The sequence below is a fragment of the Hippocampus bargibanti genome, linkage group LG05 (genome assembly GCF_051943395.1).
Source record: "Hippocampus bargibanti isolate YZ-2025 linkage group LG05, ASM5194339v1, whole genome shotgun sequence".
Lineage (NCBI taxonomy): Eukaryota > Metazoa > Chordata > Actinopteri > Syngnathiformes > Syngnathidae > Hippocampus > Hippocampus bargibanti.
The window spans coordinates 28,456,665-28,467,014 of NC_142738.1; the positions used below are offsets into that span (position 1 = coordinate 28,456,665).

General features: G+C 44.9%; 1 long non-coding RNA gene across 1 annotated transcript; it reads left to right on the forward strand.

Moving 5' to 3' along the window:
* The first annotated feature begins 39 nt into the window (after positions 1 to 39).
* On the forward strand, positions 40 to 1,281 carry LOC148898401 (uncharacterized). The gene is made up of 4 exons (XR_016115117.1): positions 40 to 68; positions 451 to 740; positions 885 to 1,066; positions 1,148 to 1,281. It is a non-coding gene; the product is annotated as an uncharacterized LOC148898401 (long non-coding RNA).
* Positions 1,282 to 10,350: the final 9,069 nt, after the last annotated feature.

Genomic DNA, 10,350 nt, shown 5'->3' on the forward strand with positions numbered 1-10,350 from the left:
AGACGGCAACCGATAGAACACCGGGGGTCCAGACTCCCTCCCACCCGCCCCCGTGGCGCCCGAATCAGGTCATTTGCAATTCATTTCTCACACAGTCTCGGTTCAACATTTTAAATGGATTTTGACTTACGACCGGATGGTACCTGGTACTCAGAGGGAACATATTTGTAGGGAAGTTAACATTACAGAATGACCTTCCATACTGATTTGTCATGTCCTTGTTGATCATAGTTACTTGTCATTGATGATAAATGGGTAGCTTGTACTACTGGAGACGCATTCCTAGTGTGTTTAACATATGATTCTGATTCTGCAAAGATTGCGTGATAACACAAACTGAACTATAAATTTATGCATTTGATCACAATGAAATAGGCACTAATATATATACTTTATATGGCTCATTCATCCATCTATTTTCTACATTTGCAATGTGTTCATGTTTCATAGGTTTAACTAGCTCAGGGGCTGCAGTTAGCGGAAAGCGCAATTTTGATTGGATGACACTGACCTACAATGGCCGAAAGCGCCATGTTGATTGGATGATAGTGGCCGTCATGTTGAAACAGGTAAACGCCCCTTTGAGCCCAACTAGTGCACTTCAGCGTGAATGCCCCGGAGCATTAGAGGAGAGAAAATGTTCTGATTCTTCGCCTCTGGACCGGCAAATTGAATTTCATTCCGATTGTTTTCCTGGATTTTTACCAAACACGAGGAACGGAAAACCATTCATGTTAATAGTGATTACTATCACAAAGTTATTTTAAATAATGCATTCTGATATTTTGTTGAAAAGTGGCCGCGCGTGTGTGCGTGTGCGCGCGCGTGCGTGTGGCTCTTGCTGAAAAACATTTCTAAATATTTTACTTTTATGGCTCTCTTAGTCAAAAAGGTTCCCGACCCCTGAACTAGCTGAATTCAGTCAGGCTGAATTCAGTGGACTGCACCCTCCACTGGCGGCCAGTCAATTCCAAGGCACATATGGAGAGATAAAGAGGGAAATTAACATATACTGCTGAAACGGAAGTTAAGGAAGTGAACCACAACATCATCAGTGACACCAATGGTAAACCTTTTAATCACTTTCGCTTCATGAAATTTTTGCCAACAACAATGGGTGCTGAGGGCGGCCTTTGTTCTTTGACAGCATCGGCGATAGTGAAGTTCGATGAGGAAGCATAGATGTCATCTTGTGATGGGGCAGTGATGAAAATGGCAGGTGGATGTGACACAGGATCAAAATCCGATGACTGAGTTTGGGGCCTTGAGGAGGCTGAGGGCATCTCTGAAACCAAGATAAGAATCTGTTTTAAACAAGAAGCAAATATTTATTGCAATCAAACATGAGAAGAAAATTCAACACTCTGCAGAAGAAAGTTACTGATTAAACTTTATTTGATTAACCAACATCAATTTAGTCTTTCAAATTGCAATATCATAGTAGTGATACCTCAGCTTACGAACAGCTTTAGCTCACGAACTATTCACCTCAAGAACATTACATTCGCGAGCATATCATATCACAAGGGGGCAAATGTAGCCACAAGGGGGCAATGTAGCCACAAGGGGCACAAGACAGTGTCTTATTGTGCCGGTGGCAAGCCCGGATAAATACAGAGGGTTGTGTCAGGAAGGGCATCCGACGTAAAAAATTTTTGCCAAAACAAATATGCGAATCAAACCTCTGAATCCCATACCGGATCGGTCGAGGCTCGGGTTAACAACGGCCGCCATTGGTACTGTTGACCTTCAGTGTGCCAGTGGAAAATGGAATACTGTTTGTCGAAGAAGGAGAGGAGGGAGGTGTGCCCGGAGGAAAAAAGAGAAATGGAACACCAAGAGTATAGAACTAAGAGTAAGAACTTTTAATGTAGGAACAATGACAGGTGAAGGTAGACAGCTGGTTGACATGATGCAGAGAAGGAAGGTAGACATACTGTGTGTCCAGGAGACCAGGTGGAAAGGGAGCAAGGCTTGAAGCTAGGGTCAGGGTTTAAGTTGTTGTACCATGGTGAAGACAGAAAGAGAAATGGAGTTGGGGTTATCTTAAAAGAGGAGTTTGTTAGGAATGCCTTAGAAGTAAAAAGAGTATCAGATAGAATGATGAGTCTGAAGCTAGAAATTGAAGTTCAATGTTCAATGTTGTTTGTGGGTATGCTCCACAAGTAGGATGTGAGCTGGCAGAGAAGGAGAAATTTTGGTTGGACTTTGATGAAGTCATACAGAACATCCCGAGTGAGAGGGTTGTAATTGGTGGAGACTTAAATGGACATTTTGGCGCAGGATTAAAGATGATGAAGAGGTGATGGGCAGGTTTGGACTCCCGATGAGGAACGCTGAAGGACAGATGGTGGTTGACTTTGCTAAGAGAATGGAAATGGCTATTGTGAATACTTTCTTTCAGAAGAGGCAAGAACATGGGGTGACCTATAAGAGCGAAGGCAGAAGTACACTGTGTGATGTCACGAGAGGCTGGGTCCTGGAGGGCAAATACATTCCCCTAAGATGGCTTCACCCAGAGAGAATTTTGGCCCCATCTGGTGGAAGGCAGCAATTCAAACCCCACACCTGTGGCTGATCACGGTTTGATTGGCAAGCAAGGCTTTTAAGGCAGAGAGCCTCTGAGTGTGGAGGCCGGGGAGACAAGCTCCATTGCTGTGCTCTGTCGAGAATCTGATTGCTGCATGGAACTCATCGCCAGTTGGGACCATACGACAGAACACTGGATTTGGACCCTTGCTAAAGGTGGCTAGGCTACCTGAGAAGGACATCAAGAAGGGTGAGGCCTAGAAACGCATGGAAGAGAACTCAGTCTTCAGTTTCACCTCAAAAGAGACTTTATTATGATTTAAGTCAGGAAGAGACACCATTCTTGCATTTGTTGCTTGTGAATTCCCCCTGAAACCCATTATTAAAACCTTTGTTTGCATTCAAACCAGTCGCCCATTGCGCTCCTTGTCCTGTCCCGCTGAGAGCTAGCCTATCATGACATTACAACAGGTAGAATACATTTTGTGTCAACGGCGCCATCAAAAGGAAATCAGTGACTGCAAAGTGGTGGTTGGTGAGAGTGTAGCCAGAGAGCATAGGTTGGTGGTGTGTAGGATGACGCTGGCAGTGAGGAAGATGAAGAAGCCAAAGGCTAAAGTGAGGACAAAATGGTGGAAGTTGAAAAAGGAAGCGTGTTGCATAACATTTAGGAAGGAGGTAAGACAAGCACTTGGTGGGCAAGAGGTACTTCCATATGACTGGCAAACTACAGCGAACATAATCAGAGACACAGGTCGGAAAGTACTTGGTGTATCGAGTGGGAGAAAGGTAGATAAGGAGACTTGGTGGTGGAATGGGGAGGTGCAGGAGTGTATACAGAGAAAGAGGTTAGCAAAGAAGAAGTGGGACACTGATAGGACGGACGAGAGTAGACAGCAGTACAAGGAGATGCAGCGCACGTTTAAAGTAAAGGTGGTAAAGGCCAAACAAGAGGCCTATGATGACTTGTATGATCGACTGGACAGCAAGGAAGGCGAGACTGATCTTTACAGGCTGGCGAGACATAGAGACAAAGTTGGTAAGGACCCGCAGCAGGTTCGGGTGATGAAGGATAGAGATGGCAATGTATTAACAGGTGCCAGTAGTGTGATGGCAAGATGGAAAGAGTACTTAGAAGAATTGATGAATGAGGAAAATGAGAAGGAACAAAGAGTAGAAGACATGACTGTTGTGGACCAATATGTAGCAAACATTAGGAAGGATGAAGTGAGGAGGGCGCTGAAGAGGATGAAGGGGGAAAAGGCACTCGGGCCAGAAGGAATTGCATTGTGTCTTTGTAGATCTGGAGAAAGCGTACGACAGGGTGCCCAGAGAAGAGCTGTGGTATTGCATGAGGAAGTCTGGAGTGACAGAAAAGTATGTCAGAGCGGTGCAAGACATGTTTCATGACTGTAAGACAGTTTTGAGGTGTGCTGTCGGTGTGACGGAGGAATTCAAGGTGGAGGTGGGACTCCACCAGGGGTCAGCTCTGAGCCCCTTCTTATTTGCTATCGTGATGGAGAGACTGACAGACGATGTTCGACAAGAATCTCCTTGGACCATGATGTTTGCAGATGACATTGTGATCTGTAGCGAGAACCGGGAGCAGGTGGCAGTGAAACTAGAGATGTGGAGATATGCCCTGGAAAGGAGAGGAATGAAGATCAGTCGCAGCAAGACGGAATATATGTTTGTGAATAATAGGGATCCAAGTGCAAGAGTGATGCTACAGGGCGAAGAGATAAAGAAGGTGAAGGATTTTAAGTACAGTGAGACCTCAACTTACAAACACCTTATCTGACAAACTTTTCGTCTTAAGAACATCAAATTTATGAAAATTAAACCTTATAATAAGCACTATTTTCATAATACACACCCACCACGACTGGCGGAGTGATCTTCGGCGGAAGCACACGACCGAACAGCGCTCCAGCCGTCGCTACTTTTCACACCCCCTCTAATTGAATGCACACGTCGATCGCCTACTTGGAGCTTTTTGCTGATAATTTTACTATGATGGGACCGAGAAAAAAAACACCACAGGCTTGTGTTCAGCCCAAGCAGACACAAAATAAAATCACCGTCGCTGAGAAGAAGGAGATAATTGAAAAACACGAACGAGGTGTGCGTTTGTGTGATTTAGTGGCTGAGCACGGCTATGTTAAGTCAACCATTGCTCCCATTCTCCGGAACACAGAAGCCATCAAAGGTGCGTCTGTTGCAAAAGGTGTTTCCGTGCTCTCAAAGCGATCTCAGGCAATCGAAGAAGTTGAAAAACTTTTGTTAATTTGGATTCACGAAAAGCAGCTATCCGGCGACAGCGTGAGTAAAGCTATTTTATGCAAGAAAGCATGGCTAATTCACGCCGATATCGCCATGCGCCAACCTGAAAGTTCGGCGCTTATTGAGGATTTTAAAGCCAGTAACGGATGGTTCGAGAACATCTGAGGGCGAGGAGGAGAAGGCAATGTTGGCAAAGTGGAATGATGTGCAGGCTTTTACTGAACAGTTCCATCCAGAAAAGATTGGCTATGACAATCATCAACATGATGAACGATGATGTGATGCCTCAGCTTCGTAAGACCTTACAAGTCAGAAAGCAAAAGGTGTCAATTAAGAGGTTTTTAATCAGCAAAAATGATGAGGAGTCTCCAAAGAAAAAAGAAGAGAAGCCACACTTGTCACGGTTTGCGAGGTGGTGATGGCGGGTGCGGATCCCAAAAAGCAGGCAGGAGGTAGCAGGAGGTTGCCTGACAAATTGTATTAAAATAAAGGTCCGCAGGAACAAAATGTAAAACATCAAAATCAACTGAACAGAAAAAATACAAAGTATCAAAAGAAAACTAAAAGTAAAAGTCCGCCAAGGTTAAACAAACACATACACAATGCATGCAGCAAACAAGCAGCAAACAACCCCGTTGGTCGCCAACCAGATCATGACAGTACCCCCCCTTCATGGGGCTGCTTCCAGAAGTCCCAACAGTCTCCCAAAAGGTCCACTTGCCAGGGAACGGTCAGTGGAGAGGGCAACCGCTGCCTCTCCAGCATACGACGGGCGGCGGCCTGATGGGAACGGGACTCGGCCTGGGGTGGACAAAGGCGCGGCACGGATCGTCGTGGGCGTGAGTGCGATCCCTCTCGCACATTCACGCGACGGCGCATGGCTCAACGTGGACGTCGCACTTCCAGGCGCAGAATGGCACCCCGTACGGCCATATGGGACCAGGTCTCGGCCGGACGCCGACGTGGGCGTGAACTGCCCGGCACCGGGGTAACGAGACCAGTCCAGAACCGCTCCGGGATCCAGCGGTGAGTGGGGTCTCGGACTGACGTTGACGCGGACGTTGCACGGCTCGTCGTGGATGAGACTCAATTCGTCATGCACGACGACAGCGTGGCTGGACGTGGGCGCGCACTGCCAGTCAGCCAGTGTCACCCTGGACGGCCACCTGGAAGGAGGTCTCGGCCAGACGTTTACGTGGACGTTACGGCTCGTCGAGTGACGCAATTCAAACTCGACTAACGTGGACGTAGCATTGCCAGGCACAGGGTGGAAATGAGACGGGTCCGATGTACCTGCGGGATCCAATGGTTGGTCGGTTCATTCTGTTACGGTTTGCGAGGTGGTGATGGCGGGTGCGGATCCCAAAAAGCAGGCAGGAGGGAGCAGGAGGTTGTTTGACAAATTGTATTAAAATAAAGGTCAGCAGGAACAAAATGTAAAACATCAAAATAATCTGAACGGAAAAAATACAAAGTAGCAAAAGAAGACCAAAAGTAAAACTCCGCCAAGGTTAAACAAACACATACACAATGCATGCAGCAAACAATGAACCGGCACCGGATGATCGTGCCGGGTGTCCTTTTAAGTGTCAATGATTAAACGACCAGCACCTGCGAGGCTGCAGGCAGGGCTGACGTCGCTACCCGCTGGTCGCCAATCTGATCGGGACGACCAGCACCTGTGCAGGTGTAGGTGCGGCCGACAGCGCCCCCCGTTGGTCGCCAACCAGATCATGACAACACTAGAGGTTAAGTTACTGACAGTCCTTATGGAAGGTTACTCTCCTTCCATAAGCCATCAACGACCATCAAAAAGGTAAATAAAACTTTATTTTACAGCACAGTTTATTTCTTTAATTACAGTCCTCATGTAATGTGCCTCTCTTTGTGACTTTATGATACAATGCAGTGTATTTCTTTCATTACAATACAATAGTACATTTATTATACATAGAACAAGGTATGTTGTGTGTAGTTTTAAGGCTTATTTAGTTAAAAACTATATTTTATGGAAACCCGGGAACGGATTATTCCCATTTTAATGGTTTCCTATGGGATTTTTTTTAGGTACACACTTTTCGCCTTACACACTCTGTCTGGGAACCAATTAAGTTCGTAAGTTGAGGTCTCACTGTACTTGAGGGTCAACTTGAGGGATCCAAGTGCAAGAGTGATGCTACAGGGAGAAGAGAAAGAAGGTGGAGGATTTTAAGTACTTGGGGTCAACTGTCCAGAGCAATTGAGAGTGTGGAAAAGAGGTGAAGAAGCATGTCAAGGCAGGCTGGAGCGGCTGGAGAAAAATGTCAGGTGTGATGTGTGATCGGAGGGTTTCAGCTAGGATGAAAGGAAAAGTGTATAAAACAGTGGTGAGACCAGCCATGATGTTTGGACTGGAGACAGTGCCACTGAAGAAAAGACAGGAAGCAGAGCTGGAGGTAGCAGAGCTGAAGAGGTTGAGGTTTTCTTTGGGAGTGACCAGGTTGGATAGGATCAGGAATGAGTACATTAGAGGGACAACTCATATTAGAGGCTTTGGAGAGGAAGTCAGAGAGGCCAGACTGAGATTTGGTTTGGACATGTCCAGAGGAGAGAGAGTGACTATATCGGGAGTAGGATGCTGAGCCTTGAACTGCCAGGCAGGAGACCGAGAGGAAGACCGAAGAGGAGGTTTATGGATGTGGTCAAAGAGGACATGAAGGTCGCTGGTGTGAGAGAAGAGGATGCACAAAACCATTAGATGGAGGACATTGATTCGCTGTGGCGACCCCTGAAGGGAAAAGCCGAAAGGAAAAGAAGAAGAGATTGTCTTGGCTGACAAACTAGTTTTCAGCGGACAAACCAAACCACACGGAGCGCCACGGTGGCTGGCGGACTAGTTTTCGGCGAATGTACACCAAACCACACGGTCGAACAGCGCCACAGTGGCTGGCCGACTAGTTTTCGTGACCCCCTTTCTTTGAGTGTGGATGTGGTTTGTTATCGAGTGTAGTACTTTTTCTATTATGGGACAGAAAAAGACCCCACCACAGGCTAGTGTTTAGCCGAAGAGGACACAAAAGAAAATTACGCTCGAGCAGAAGAAGGTCATCGAAAAACACAAACGAGATGTTGGCTGGCGGACTAGTTTTCGTCACCCCCTTTCTTTGAGTGCGGACGTGGTTTGTTATCGACATGAAGCCAGCAACCACTCATTTGACGACAGTGAGTTAAAAACTTTGCGAAAGAAAATAGATGGTTTGAAGGGGGAGTAAAAGAAGCTATTTCGATAAAACACCAAAACCCTTCGCTAAATCGCCATGGTGGTGTGAGGTTTCATTTGGATCGTGCTTACAACAGACTCCTTAGATTGTTACCACATAGGCTTAGTCATGCTGATGAGGTGATACCAGGGCAAATGGGGCAATTAGGCCAGGCGTGGACCATAATCAGTCAGAACAATAGAGGTAATCAGTGTAGCCTCAGGAAATGGTCCTCTGCTCCCCCCAACCTCAGAGTAGGGGCCTATCATAGCAGAAGGCTGGCACCGCCACCTCTGGAAAAGTAGGGATATATATCGGGCCAGAGCTACCAGCAACATTTTTAGTTTACTGACGAAGCCTCTTGGACAACAGGCGAGAAACGTCCAACACCTTCAAAGAAGTACAGATGACAGCTGAAAACCCTTTTCATTGATCGACCACTCCTGTACGACTGAGAGCTTACACAGACGTTTGGGAAGAAATGGGAAACTGTTTCATTGCATGCTGTGTAAACCTTGATGTTGTACTTGATGTTGAACATTTGTGAACAATTTAATAAAACAGAAATGTCTGATTGTTTTTCTTCAAACTTTTAGACGACTGTAACTGCATTCGGTAAATCAAAGTTATTTATTCATAGTTCAATACAGTACAGTATTAAGTGACAAAGTCACGCAGACAGAAGAAAAACCCAGTCTTATTTATTTTGTGTCTAGACTGGCTACATACAGTAAATGACATCCTCGCACTGTCCATAGCGTTACAATGGACTGTCGTGCAAGAGGTGAAGTTCATTTTCTCCGACTGTATGCGCGTACGGGTGTGAGTGTGCATGCTCGTGTGCGCGCTCATGCGTGTGTGCGTGCGAGCGCGTGTCTGTGTACGTGTGCGTGCGTGTGCGATGGGAGTGTGCATATTCATCCGTGTGTGTGAGGGTGTGTGCCTGTGTCTGTGTGTTTGTGTGTCATCGCGTATGTGTGCGTTTCCATATCTCGTGAAGCGCAGCAGCAACTTTCTAATAGGATTGTACTAATTTTTTAAGCGAGTTAGCTGTGCCACATTACAGAGTATTAATACGTTGCCGACTAAAAATAATGAATGTAATGATGAACAAATGTATTTATTTTCAACTTGAACATGTGTTTAAAATGAATGAACATGATACAAAACACGTTTAAAATTATTTTTCATTACCGTACATGTATTTTGCTGGGAAAAAAAGATTTTTTTTCCTTTATCCCGTCTTTTCTCCTCATACATGAAGCCAATTTATCATAAGCATTTAGGCATCTGAGGAATGTGTCAGAGTGAAAAGGTCCAGCAAACAGTTAGTAAGATGCACCATTCACTTATACGGTACTTTGTATAATGGTTGGTTTAATGTCAGTTATATTATAAATGAAATTGAAGCTGCAGTTAGAATGGAAAATATATTTAACAATTATTGCTGATGTTGAAAGTTTGACAATAAATGAAAATACAAGGTCACATTAAAAGAAACAAAACATATTTATTGAATGGACAGGTAACAGTTTTTTTATTTTTATGTAATGGGTAATATTCTTTTCCTGACCTGACTTTTCCTGCTGGCTTGGTCCAGACCCCATGAAGCTTCAGTTAACAAGTGCATGGTCCATCCACACACTCATTTTCATATTAACCTTCAACTAAATAACATTTGTAGTTGAGTAAAAGCTGCATTAAGGAGCAACAACATCTTCTCAGTCCGTGCCTGTTTCACAAACACTAATCTGGTGTTCGACTAATTAGTAAGAGAGACTTGACACATCGAAAAACTGTTGAAGCCGACCAATGACTGCTATTTATAAACAGGCGCCAACAAAGACTTTTGGATGGGCAGGTGCTCAAAGATGAAAAATGCCATGATAGTGTCTTTTTTTTTTTTTTTTCAGTCTCCAGTTTGAGAGTAGGTGTTCTGTCATGAGCTGCGCTAGTCTCTCATCATGCCTCATTACCACCTGCCATTAAAGACTGACAACTTGCTGTCGGATTATTAAAACTTGCTTATGACTCTGTTCTCAAGTGCTTTCATTCTCAAGACATTTTCAGTTTTGTTTTCCTCACAGCCTTTATATTATATTCCGAGAAGTTTTGCTCTATGATTGATCTCAGTTTAAAGTTATTTGTGGATTGGATTCTCTTGTCCTTCCCAGGCAGTTTGCAGTTTTATTGCTCCATGCCTCTTACCTATGGATCTCTTTTCAACACAAATTTATAGCTCCCAAATGAACAATTGGGGAAGTAAATCTCAAGATTCTTTGATGGAAATGTCGGGTGA